The sequence below is a fragment of the Panthera tigris genome, chromosome D4 (genome assembly GCF_018350195.1).
Source record: "Panthera tigris isolate Pti1 chromosome D4, P.tigris_Pti1_mat1.1, whole genome shotgun sequence".
Lineage (NCBI taxonomy): Eukaryota > Metazoa > Chordata > Mammalia > Carnivora > Felidae > Panthera > Panthera tigris.
This window is the reverse complement of record NC_056672.1, coordinates 30,613,831-30,628,075: the sequence shown is the minus strand read 5'-3', so window position 1 is coordinate 30,628,075 and position 14,245 is coordinate 30,613,831. Positions and strand designations below refer to the sequence as shown.

The 14,245-nt window shown below is 39.1% G+C and overlaps 1 non-coding gene across 1 annotated transcript; it reads left to right on the top strand.

The window, feature by feature from the left end:
* The first annotated feature begins 12,643 nt into the window (after window positions 1-12,643).
* LOC122233377 lies at window positions 12,644-12,748 on the top strand. The gene has a single exon (XR_006210926.1). It is a non-coding gene; the product is annotated as a U6 spliceosomal RNA (small nuclear RNA).
* The last annotated feature ends 1,497 nt before the right edge of the window (window positions 12,749-14,245 follow it).

The following is a 14,245-nucleotide window of genomic DNA, read 5'->3' as shown; positions in this document are numbered from 1 at the left end:
CCCCATTATGGACCATGCATTTTTATTTCCTCTGTATTCTTTTTTTTTTAAGATTTTATTTTTAGGGCACCTGGGTGGCTTAGTCGGTTAAGCATCAGACTTCGGCTCAGGTCATGATCTCACAGTTGGTGAGCTTATGCCCCACGTCAGGCCCTGCACTAAGCAGCTCAGAGCTGCTTCAGATACTGTGTCCCCTCTATCTCTCTTCCCCTCCCATACTTGTGCACTCTTTCTCTCTCTCAAAAATAAACATTTTTAAAAAATATTTTATTTTTAAGTAAACTCTACACCCAATGTGGGGCTTGAACTCACAACCCTGAGATCAAGAGACTGAGGCAGCCAGACACCCTTCCTCTGTATTCTTTTAACATTTTCTCTTTATATTTCATTTCAAGAGATTTTCTATGATATACCTAGGTGTAGTTTTATTCATATTTCTCAGCTTAGGTGTTGGGCTTTGGGGGCCTGTGATGTGATGTTTTTCACCAACCTTGAAAAATTTAGGCTATTATTTCTTCAGTTTGTCTTTCCTATTATCAAATACATATTTTGCCATTCTCCCTTCTTTCTCCCTTTGTGTTTCCAATTACATATGTTAGATCACTTGCTATTTTCCCACACATCACTAAGGCTCTGTTTCTAATTCTTCAATCTATTTCTACCTTTAATCTTTAGTTTGGATAATTTCTATTGATGTCTCTTCAAGTTCATGAACTTTTTCTATATTCACCAATAATTATCAAGCCCATCCAGTGATATTTTTTCATTTCACATATTCAACTTTTCAGTTCTAGAATTCCCTTTTTTATAATTATCATATATATCTCTGCTTAAGTTCTCCATCTGTTCACTCATTATGTCCATACCTATGTCTTTATATGAAAATAGCTGCTACAAAATACATAGGGACTAATTTCAGGATCTAAATCATCTTGGGTCTTTTCTATTGGCATTTTTTTCCCTTGGATTTGGGTCACATTATCATGTATTTAGTAATTAATGATTAGATGATGGACATTATGGATGATATATTGTAGAGATTCTGTTTTATATTTGTAGATCTTGAATTTTGTTCAGGCAGACAGTTGAGTTACTGGTGGATCCTTTGACATGTAAGGCTTTGTTTTCATCTTTAATAAGATGTGTCTATTATAATATTGAACTTAATTCTAGGACATGGTCTTTCTCCAACGTGTAATCTTATTTCTAAGGACTGACTTTTCTATGGTTTCACTGAAACACCAAGGTCCTATCTAGGTTTCTCTACTACAGCTGGCCAGAAGTGCTTACATCTTCCATCAGTGTCTAACAGCTGATACCGTAATTTAGTTCTCAGTCTCACAACAAACAACCTACAGTAAGCATCATGGAAACCTGGCCTGCATCCTTTCAACCCTGCTCTTGGCCAAGGACCCATTTTGAATTAAAACCAGACCCCTGCCACCCCTCTCTCCCTCTACAACATATGTGTGCAAGCATGCACATATGCATACACGTGCGCGCGCGCGCACACACACACATACACACACACAAACCAGAATTTCCTTGTCTTAAGAAACTTGTCCTACAAATTCCAGTTACTTCTTTAGTCCAGCAGGACCATTACCGCACTCGAGCTCCAACTCTTTGTACAAAACAGAAGAGTACCTTGTGAAGCAAAGGGCTAAGGGATTGAGGGACTAAAAATGTGCATTTCTGTTCTCTCAAGTATCCCTGGCCTGAAATGCCTATTTTACAATGCTTGAAAATAGTTGCTTCCTATTATGTCAACTTTTATGTCTGTTTTTGGTGATGGCCAGACTGATGCAAGTAACTCTATCATTGGCAGAGCTGAAGTCTTAGCTATTGCATTTTTAAAAATTGTGATAAAATATATATAAGATAGGGGCACCTGGATTGCTTGGTCGGTAGAGCATGAAACTCTCGATCTCTGGGTTGTGAGTCTGAGACCCACAATCGGTGTAGAAGTTTCTTTAAATTGCATTTAGGGCACCTGAGTGGTTCAGTCGGTTAAGCATCCAACTCTTGATTTTGGCTCAGGTCAGGATCTCATGGTTTGTGAGTTCGAGCCCTGCATCAGGCTCTGTGCTAACAGTATGGAGCCTGTTTAAGATTCTCTGTCTCCCTCTCTTTGCCCCTCCCCGGCTCACGATCTCTCTCTCTCAAAAATAAATAAGTAAACATTTTCTAAAACTGCATTTAAAATATACATAACATAGGGGCACCTGGGTGGCTCAGTCAGTTGAGAGTCTGGCTTTGGCTCAGGTCATGATCTCATGGTCTGTGGGTTTGACCCCCATGTGGAGCTCTGTGCTGACAGCTTGGAGCCTAGAGCCTGCTTCGGATTCTGTGTCTCCCTCTTTCTGTCTGCCCCTCCCCTGTTAGCATTCTGTCTCACTCTAAAAGAAAAAAACATTTAAAAAAATTTTTTAAATATACGTAACATGAAAATTACTTTAACCATTTTAAGTGTACAGTTCAGTGACATTAAGTACATTCGTATCATTGTACAACCATCACCACTATCCATCTCTAGAACTTCTTCAATATCCCAAACTGAAACACTGTATCTATTAAACAATGACACCTCATTTCCCTTTCTCCTAACCCCTGGCAACCACTATTCTGCCTCTGTCTTTATGAATTTGACTACTCTAAATACCTCATATACGTGGGATCATACAATATTTGCCCAATTTGTTGGGCTTATTTCATATAGCATAATGGCTTCGAGGCTTATCCATATGTAGCATGTCACAATTTCCTTCCTTTTTAAGGCTTAATAATATTCCATTGTATGTACTTATTACATTTTGTCCATTCATCTGTTAATGGGCACTTGGGTTGTTTCCACTTTTTAGCTATTGAATAATGCTGCTATAAACATGGGTGTACAAATATCTGTTCAAGTCCCTAATTTTGATTACTCTCTGCATATATCCAGAAGTAAAATTGCTCTATTGAATGGTAATTCCATGTTAAATTTTCTGAGGAACTTCCACACTGTTATCCATGGGGGCTACATCATTTTTTATTCCCATCAGCAATACACAAAGGTTCCAATTTCTTCACATTATCACATTTGTTTTATGTTTGTTTTTTTTATAGTAACCATCCTAATGGGTATGAAGTGGCATCTCTTTGTGGCTTTGATTTGCATTTTCCTAATTACTACTGATGTTGAGCATCTTTTCACGTGCCTGTTGGCTCTTTGTAGATCTTCTTTGGAGAAATGTCTATTCAAGTTCCTTGCCATTTTGAATTGGTTGTTTGCTTTTTGTTGTTGTTGAGTTTTAGGAGTTCTTTATATATTCTGGATATTAATCCTTATCAGATATGTGATTTGCAAGTATGTTCTCCCATTCTTTGGGTTGCCTTTACTTTATTGATAGTGTCCTTTAATACACAAAATTTTAAGATTTTCATGAAGTCCAGTTTGTCTGTTTTTTCCTTTCTGCCTGTGATTTCCATGTCGTATCTAAGAAATCATTGCCAAATCCAATGTTATGAAGATTTCCCGCTATAAATCTAAGAGGTTTATAGTTATTTTGAGTAATTTTTGTATATTAGAGGACTAGGTATTAGGAAAGGGTCCAGCTTCATTCTTTTGGATGTGGATATCCAATTTTCCCAGCACTATTTGTTGACTGTCATTTCCCACGAATGGTCTTTGACACTTTTATTGAAAGTCATCTGACCATATATGTGAAAGTTTATTTCTGGGATTTCTGTTCCATTCCATTGGTTGACATGTCTTTATGCCAATACCACACTATTTGGTTACCATAGCTTTGTAGTAAATTTAGAAATCTGGAAGCATGAGTCCTCTAACTTTATTCTTCCTTTTCATGATTGTTTTGGCTATTCAGGGTCCCTTGCGATTCCATATCAATTTTAGATTTTTCAATTTATGCAAAAAAACAAAAAAAAGTCATTGGGATTTTGACAGGGATTGCATTGAATCTAGATGCATTAACATCTTAACATCTTCCAATCCATGAACAGGGGATGTCTTTCTATCTGTGTCTTTCAGCAATGTTTTGTAGTTTTTACTGTATAAATCTTTCATTTCCTTGGTTAAGTTTATACCTAAGTATATTTTTTTTCTTTTTGATGTCAGATAAATGGAACTATTTTCTTAATTTCATTTTCAGAATATTCGTTGCAAGTGTATAAAAATGCAATTGGTGTTTGTGTGTTGATACTGTACTTTGCTATTTTACTAAAATCTTTTATTATCGGTAATCATTTTTTGTGTGCAGATTCTTTAGGATTTTTTATATATAGTACCATGTTATCAGAGAGTATAGTTTTATTTCTTCCTTTCCAATTTTGATTCCCTTTATTTCTCTTAATTGCCTAGTTGTACTGCCTAGAATTTCCAGTACAGTGTTGAATAACAGTGGCAAAAGCAGGCATCCTTTTCTTGTTCCTGATCTTAGTGGGAAGTTTTCAGCCTTTGACTATTGAGTACTATTATGTAGATTAGTATATAAATGCTCTTTATCATGTTGAGTAAGTTTCCTTTTATTCTTAGTTTGGTGAATGTTTTTATTATGGAAGGGCATTGAATTGTGTCAAATGATTTTTGTGTCAATTGAAATGATCAGGTGGTTTCTTACCTTCATTCTATTAATGTGGTATATGACATCAATCAATTTTCTTTTGCTGAACCATGACTGCATTCCTGGGATAAATTCCACTTGGTCATGGTATATAATCTTCTTAGATTTAGTTTGCTGGTATTTTTAAGGATTTTTACATCTGTACTCATAGGGCATATTAGACTACATTTTTCTTTTCTTGAAGTGTCTTTTTTAGCTTTTTTATCGGGGAAGACTGGGCTCATAGAATGAATTATGAAGTATTACATCTTCTTTTATTTTGGTGAGTAATTTATAAAGGATTTATGTTAATTCTTCCTTAAATGTTGGGTGCAATTCTCCAGGGAAGGCCTCTGGTCCTGGACTTTTGTTTTTTGGGAGATTTTTGATTACTGATTCATTCTGTTTACTTGTTATATGACCATTCAGATTTTTTATCTCTTCTTGGTTCTGTTTTGGCAATGTGTGGATTTCTAGAAATGTGTTTGTTTCATCTAGTTTTGTCTAATTTGTTGGTGTACATTTATTCATAGTATTCTCATAATCCTTTTTATTTCTGTAAGTTTTGTAGTAATGTTCTCACATTCATTCTGAAATTTGATGATTTGCGTCATTTTTTCTTCGTCTAGGTAAAGTTTGTCAACTTTATTTAACTTTTCAAAGAACCAACTTTTGATTTCATTGATTCTTATGGTTATTCTAATTCTCCACTCTGGCATTCATTATTCCCTTTCTTCTGCTAGCTTTGGGTTTGGTTTGCTTCTGTTTGATGTTACTTAAGATGTAAAGTTAGGTTATTGATTTGAGATCTTTTATTTTTAAGTAGGCATTTACAACTATAAATTTTCTGTCGCGTACTGCTTTGGCTGCATCTCATCAGTTTTGGTATGTTGCATTTTGTTTTCATCTTAAAATATTTTCTGATTTTCCTTGTGATTTCTTCTTGGACCCATTGGTTGTTTAAAACTGTGTTGTTATTCTTGCTATTTAATTTCCGGAGTCCTTAGATAGCTGCTATATATATTCTGTTGAGAATTTATAGTTGCATTCAGTGGGAGACACAAAGTAGAACGTGCTTATTCCATCTTCTTTGGAATTGGACCCTTCTTTTTCTGTTTAGCAATTTACTATAATTACTATATGAGTGGGCATAAGTCTACCACCTTGGTATTTTGTTTTTTCTTTCAGCACTTAAAGAAGTCATTCCCCCATAATGATTTTTTGACATCTTTCTGGCCTCAACTATTTCTAATGAGAATTCTTCTATCATTTGTACAGTTGTTCTCCACTAGAAATTCTTCTGTATTCTCTAGAAGACTATAATTAGATGAGCCAAAATCCAAGCAGCAGGAGGAATACATGATACCAAGTGACATCATGAAGTACAAAACCATGGTGCTGAAGAAAAAATAATAGTTAACTGGGGGGAGGAGAGGACCCCTTTCTAAAGACATGGGACTAGAGTTGAATTTTAAGGACAAGGCAGGTGGACACCAGGAAGTAACAGGCAAGGGAACTGATTATTCACTCATGAGAAGGATGAGCTAGGGAGTTTGTGTGAAGTTGTCCTGACAGATACAGAACCCATAAGGAGAGACTCACAATTTCTCCCTCAATCCCTCAGGGGTGAGATCCCTACAAGGCTTTCAGGGACAGAGTTTATACTTTAAGGTTTATAACACAAGGAAACTCAAGTAGAAATTTGAACCCTAGGATCCTATAGCCCAGAGCCTTGTCAACCTTGCCTTCCTCCTCCACATTGTCTACTTCTAATCCCTCCTTCCCTACATAACTTTCGTGGGAACTCTTGAAACTGGTTTCTTGGTAAACTGAAAAGAAGTATCCAAAAGAAACCCACAGGTCTCCAGTGAACCCTTCTGGAATCTCTGTTGTGACTCTGAAGCTCCAAAATCTGGCACCAGATGGTAGATTTCAGAACAGTTTGCCTCTGGATCGGTGCTCCTTTGGGTCCTTCTCAGACTTTCAGGGAATGTGGCAGCAGTGAGAAGTGCCCTCACAGACCCATTGCCTTTACATTCCTGGGACCTGCAACTGGCCTAAAGGAGTACTTCAGGGAGGTTTAAACAAATTAGGCGTCATTACAGCAACAATCTACCACATCCAGTATTATCCACCCGTCTTGAGGCCTGCTGAAGATCATCTCTCTTCCTTTGGGGTTACTAAGAAAGATCCTTCTTCCTTCCTATGATCAGTGTGGTATAAGTGTATGAGCCATTCTGCAACCATGAGGAGAGAACTTGTGGAGTAGGGCTAGGGTGGAATGGGGCTAGGCATCAAGGAGAGAGTAAGAACTAAAACAGAGCAGATGTGATAGTTAATTTTATATGTCAACTTGGCTGGGCATTGGCACCCAAATATGTTTTCCAACATTATTCTAAATATTTCTGTGGGGGCATTTTGGGATGAGGTTAACATTTAAACTGGTAGACTGAGGGGCGCCTGGGTGGCTCAGTTAGTTAAGCGTCCAACTTCAGTTCAGGTCATGATCACATGGTTCATGGGTTTGAGCCCCACTTGGGGCTCTGTGCTGACAGCTCGGAGCCTGGAGCCTGCTTCGAATTCTGTATCTCCCTCTCTCTCTCTCTGCCCTTCCCCTGCTCACACTCTGTCTGTCTCTCTTTCAAAAATAAATAAATATTAAAAAAAATTTTAAACTCATAGACTGAGTAAAGCAGATCACCTTCCATAATGTAGGTGGGCCTCATCCTATAAATGAAGGTCTGAATGAAAAAGACTGACCTCTCCTGATCAAGAGGGAATTCTGCAACATCAGCTTCTTTCTGTGTCACCAGCCTGATAGCCTTCATACTTGAACACCACTTTGACTCTTTCCTGGATATTTAGCATAATGGCCTTTGGACTTAGACTGTAGTGTTGGCTTTTCTCTGGGTCTGCAGATTTTAGACTTGCCAGCTTCCATAAACATGTGAGCCAATTCCCTAAAATAAATATCTATATGCATATACATCCTGTTGATTCTATTTCTTTGGAGTACCCTAATACACCTCCTCAGATCATTTGGTACCACTCTGTACACACACATCAATTTCAACCAGCTTTCACTTCCAAATGCCTGCACCAGTGGTTCTTGTTTGGAGAACCATCCTTGCTTAGCCAATTAGAATGGCTTTGCCTGTATGTGCAGAGAGTTAAATGTGTCTGTGCCTTTTCATCCCACTGGATGACCCTTAACCAGTGAAAATCATGAATGAGAGAGTGCAAGTCCATCTCCCATCCTTCTGGTCGAGACAACTCTGATATATAATTTATACTCCAGAACTCCCCTATGGGATCAGGCTGAAACAATCCTCTGCAGATGTCCCTAATATTGCATCTTCCTTGGCTCTCATCTTTTCCCTATCTCACTTCCCAACTTCTTTATCAGTTCCCCTGTAATATGTCCTATACCCAGTCCCAATGTGGTGGCATGTAGGTTTTTCCCACACTTTGAACAATTCTGTAACACAAGGTGAGTATCCTATAATTCAAATACATTCTGACATTATCTACCCAAAATAGCATCAGATACCACAGATTAAGGAATCAGACCCACAAGATTTCTCTCCATTTCAGATACCAATCGTAAGCCCAGGTTGTTACCTGTGCTTCTGACCAACTGGCTATAGATTGGAAGTTCCTACAAACCCCACGCCCACCCTGCCTTGGACTTCAGATGCCAATTGCAAGTCCAGGTCTTACCTGTACTTCTGACTGACTAGATATAAATCAGAGATTCCCATGACCCCCTCCTTGGGTTCAATTAATTTGTTACAGAGGCTCACAGAATTCAGGAAACCTTTACTCACTAAAATACTGATTTATTACAAAGGATATTAAAGGGTAAAAACAACAGCCAGATGAAGAGATACATAGAGTGAAGTCTCAAACAAATGAACTTATGTCCTTCTGGAGTTTGGGGCCTGCATGTTGGCATATGGAAGCATTCTGGTTCCCTAAACTGGAAGCTCTCTGAACTTCCTCCTTTTGGGCTTTTCTGGAGGCTTCATTACATAGACATGATTAATGCAATTATTGGTCACTGGTGATTGATTCAACCTCCAGCCTCTCTCCCCTCTGTGAAAATCAGGAGGTGGGACTGAAAGTTCCAAACCTCTATTCATGGTTGGTTCCCCTGGCAACTAGCCCCCATCTGCAGGTGCTTTCCAAAAGTCATCTTATTAACATAATCTTATTTGTGATGGACAGGAGCTTGTTATGAATAACAAGACATCCATTACACCTTTCTGGCTCTGAAGTGATTTCAGGAACTGAGGACAAGAGGACAAATATTATAACAAAAGATGTTTCCAGTTTTCTTATTGCTCAGAAAATACCAAGGGTTTTTGGGGAGCTGTGAGTTGTAAGCCAAGAACCATAGATGAAAACATATCTTAGATAAATTTGGTCATCTAAATGATGAAATAAATATTTCTTAAAAATCACAATATTGCACCCTGGGAACACTTTCTTTTTTTTTTAATTGTTTTTTAATATGAAATTTACTGTAAAATTGGTTTCCATACAACACCCCAGTGCTCATCCCAACAGGTGCCCTCCTCAATGCCCATCACCCACTTTCCCCTCCCTCCCACCCCCCATCAACCCTCAGTTTATTCTCAGCTTTTAAGAGTCTCTTATGGTTTGGCTCCCCCCCTTTTTTTCCCTTCCCCTCCCCCATGGTCTTCTGTTAAGTTTCTCAGGATCCACATAAGAGTGAAAACATATGGTATCTGTCTTTCTCTGTATGACTTATTTCACTTAGCATAACACTCTTCAGTTCCATTCACATTGCTACAAAAGGCCATATTTCATTCTTTCTCATTGCCAAGTAGTATTCCATCCTGTATATAAACCACAATTTCTTTATCCATTCATCAGTTGATGGACATTTAGGCTCTTTCCATAATTTGGCCATTGTTGAAAGTGCTGCTATAAACATTGGGGGACAAGTGCCCCTATGCATCAGCACTCCTGTTTCCCTTGGGTAAATTCCTAGCAGTGCTATTGCTGGGTCATAGGGTAGATCTATTTCTAATTTTCTGAGGAACCCCCACACTGTTTTCCAGAGCGGCTACATCAGTTTGTATTCCCCCAACAGTGCAAGAGGGATTTCATTTCTCCACATCCTCTCCAGCATCTGTAGCCTCCTGATTTGTTTATTTTAGCCCCTCTGACTGGCATGAGGTGATATCTCAGTGTGGTTTTGATTTGTATTTCCCTGATGAGGAGTGACGTTAGGCATCTTTTCATGTGCCTATTGGCCATCTGGATGTCTTCTTTAGACAAGTGTCTATTCATGTCTTCTGCCCATTTCTTCACCAGATTATTTGTTTTTTGGGTGTGGAGTTTGGTGAGTTCTTTGTAGATTTTGGATACTAGCCCTTTGTCTGATAGGTCATTCGCAAATATCTTTTCCCATTCCATCAGTTGCCTTTTAGTTTTGTTGTTTCCTTTGCAGTGCAGAAGCTTTTTATCTGCATGAGATCCCAATAGTTCATTTTTGGTTTTAATTCCCTTGCCTTTGGGGATGTGTCAAGTAAGAAATTGCTGCGGCTGAGGTCAGAGAGGTTTTTTCCTGCTTTCTCCTCTAGGGTTTTGATGGTTTCCTGTCTCACATTCAGGTCCTTTATCCATTTTGAGTTTATTTTTGTGAATGGTGTGAGAAAGTGGTCTTGTTTCATCCTTCTGCATGTTGCTGTCCAGTTCTCCCAGCACCATTTGTTAAAGGGACTTTTTTCCACTGGATATTCTTTCCTGCTTTGTCAAAGATTAGTTGGCCATACTTTTGTGGGCCCAATTCTGGAGTCTATATTCCATTGGTCTATGTGTCTGTTTTTGTGCCAATACCATGCTGTCTTGATGATTACAGCTTTGTAGTAGAGGCTAAAGTCTGGGATTGTAATGCCTCCCGCTTTGGTCTTCTTCTTCAATATTACTTTGGCTATTTGGGGTCTTTTGTCGTTCCATACAAATTTTAGGATTGCTTGTTCTAGCTTTGAGAATGCTAGTGCAATTTTGATTGGGATTGCACAGATTGTGTAGATTGCTTTGGGTAGTATTGACATTTTAACAATATTTTTTCTTCCAATCCCGGAGCACAGAATGTTTTTCCGTTTCTTTGTATCTTCTTCAATTTCCTTCATAAGCTTTCTATAGTTTTCAGCATACAGACCTTTCATATCTTTGGTTAGGTTTATTCCTAGGTATTTTATGATTCTTAGTGCAATTGTGAATGGGATCAGTTTCTTTATTTGTCTTTCTGTTGCTTCATTATTAGTGTATAAGAATGAAACTGATTTCTGTACATTGATTTTGTATCCTGCGACTTTGCTGAATTCATGTATCAGTTCTAGCAGACTTTCGGTGGAGTCTGTCAGGTTTTCCATGTATAATATCGTGTCATTTGCAAAAAGTGAAAGCTTGACTTCATCTTTGCCAATTTTGATGCCTTAGATTTCCTTTTGTTGTCTGATTGCTGATGCTAGAACTTCCAACACTATGTTAAACAACAGCAATGAGAGTGGACATCCCTGTCATGTTCCTGATCTCAGGGGGAAAGTTCTCAGTTTTCCCCACTGAGGATGATATTAGCTGTGGGCTTTTCATAAATGGCTTTTATGATATTTACATATGTTCCTTCTTTCTGGGAACACTTTCTTAAGTGATTTTCAAAATAATCCTCAATTCAGGGTCTTTTCTAGGGAATCTGCATACACACACACATACACACACACACACACACACACACACACACACACACACACACACGACTTATTTACTTATGTGTGCAAAAAAAATGTGTGAAAAGAAATACACCAAAGTAGCAAAAACTATTACTTCTGTGGAATGAATTGGGAGAGGAAGTGGATAGGGTGAGGACTTACTTTTTCTATTACACATTTATATTTTTTAATTATTTTATTGCAGTGAGCATGAATTAAGTTTGAAATGTAAAAAATAAATTCAAGATAGGGAACAGTGGGTGGAACATATACTCCCACTCCCCCAACTATCCACAGGAACACACCTAAAACAGTTTCTGGCACAAAATAAATGCCAAGAGATGTTTGTTAAATGAAGAAAGGAAAAACAAAAAGGGATAGTGAGGAACTCTGTCTACAAGGCCTAACTCCAACACTGCAGGAGCTTGTGTTTTCCTTCTCCTTGTTTTTCCATTTCTTCCTTTTTATTTGTTTTAATGTTTTTATTTATTTTTGAGAGACAGAGAGAGACAGAGCACAAGTGGGGGAGGGTCAGAGAGAAAGGGAGACACAGATTCTGAATCAGGCTCCAGGCTCTGAGTAGTCAGCACAGAGCCCGACATGGGGCTCAAACACATGAACTGTGAGATCATGACCGGAGCTAAAGTTCTCCAGGCTCCGAGCTGTCAGCACAGAACCTGACATGGGTCTCAAAGCCATGAACTGTGAGATCATGACCTGAGCTGAAGCTGGATGCTTATCCAACTGAGCCACCCAGGCACCTGAATCCATTTCTTCCTTTTTAAAAAAGTTGTGTAGAATAGCAAAGGACTTTGAAAATGCTATTGTTCTGGTAATATTAAGAACCACACAAGTACAAAATAAGTGCAGCAATTAGCAAATTATTATCCACTTGCATAACAGGGTACTGGAGATTTATGAGGATGAAAAAGAAAGCCAGATGAGGCAGGGAAGTAACCCAAAAGAAAGATAAAACAAGGGGGCCTTAGAAGAAAAGCAAGGTCCCTAGGCTGAGAAGAACATTTAGCTTAGGGATTCTAGGCTGCCATTCTCTCCTTTCTCATCCAGATCTGGCCATTTAATTCAACCGAATAAATTTACTGAAAAGTGATCAGGCCCATGTTGCTTCCTTTTGCTACTGTTCTAAGCCCATCACATTTAGTATGGATAAGATTCAGAAAGGAAAACAGGAATAGAGAACAAAAGAGCAAGAAATTGTTAGTATGCCTGTCCCAAAAAACTGCCTGAACAAAATGGTTCCCTAATGACAAGCTCTCCATCAAGATAAATAAACTAGTGCTCATGTCACCAGCACATATACTAAAACTGGAACAATACAGAGAATTAGCATGGACCTTGCAAAAGGATGACAAGCACATGTGTGAAACATTCCATATTTTTGTATTTGAAAGTTGCCAACAGAGTACATCTTCATAGCTTTCATCACAAGAAAAAATAATTTTCGTAATTATATATGGTGATGGATGTTAACAAGATTACTGTGGCAATCGCTGTGCAATACATACAAATATCTAACCATTATGTTGTACATTTGAAACTAACAATGTTATATGTCAATTATATCTCAATAAAAAATGATAAATAAACCAAAGGACACAAAAAAAGCTTTGAAAATGAGGTCGCAAATGATCACTGCTGTGTTTCCTGCCTTATATCTGAAATTCCCCAGTGAAATGCTTTCTTAAATTAATCTGTTCATCAGCTGTACCTCAAACTCAATATGTCCTAAAGTGAACTCCCCACACCAGGCCGGAAAACCTTCTCCAGCCCTCTTGTGTTTTTTCTGTCAATGAAGAAACCAAACCCACAGCTGCCCAAAGGGAATTCTGAGAATTCAGAATTTGTTTTTGACATCTCTCTTCCTTACTTCCTACATCAATCAATTGCTAAGTCCTATGTATTCTATTTCCCAAAATATCTGGCAGTAATATTAGGAACCACATATTTACAAAATAAATGCAGCGTCTATCTACCTCTCTCTATTCCCAGTGCTGCTTCAGGCCACCAACACCTCTTCCCAAGATGAAGTCAACAGCCTAAGGGTTCTCCCTGTCTTTTCTAATCCATTCTGATCCACAGCAATCATCTCCCTAAAACACATATCAAGTCACTCTCCAGCTTAAAATTATTCGATGATTTTTATGATAAAGTCCAAACTCCTCAACTTTTTTAAGGCTACAGTGATGGCTATGTCCCTCCCCAGCCTCATTCATCCCTTACTTCACCTCTACACAGTTTACTTAACTTTACGTTCTTTGAACTCAGAGAACGTTCTGCCTAAAATACCCTTTCCTTCCTTTATTCTTTTGCCTCTCTCTGATACACCCTCCGTGTCCCAGCTCCGTTGTCATTTGCACGGCTCAGGTAAGCCGATTTGTGACACCCAGAATTCTGCGGTTAGGGCGATTTGTGTCTTCTGAGAAAGCAGTCCTGGAAGAGGCCCAAGAAACTCCTGTTGCGGACAAGTTAAAACGCCGGAGATCCTGGCGCGCTCACCTGTCGCTATGCAAGCATTTGGGTCCTTCAGATCCACCTTAGGCAGGGACAGGGCACCGCATTACCGGGAGACTAGACCCGGTAGGCCGAAAACTTGGTTCCGTGTGAGACCCCGCCTCTTACTCTGCGTCGGGGGAGGGAGGGAGCGGGAGTAGGCAGGCAGTGGGTGGTCCGGGGCGGAGTGCGCCTGCGCAGTGGCGTCCAGTGGTAGGACGTCTGTAGGTTTACCCACTCTGGTGTAGACGCGGAAAGTTTCTGGCTGCAACGAGAACGTAGCTCACGTGAGTCGGGGGCACAGGGGCTGGGGGGAGGGTGGCCCTCAGACCATCCAGATCCTTTAAATCTACCTGTCGCGGCTTCGAGCCCTTTGCAGCTCGGCCT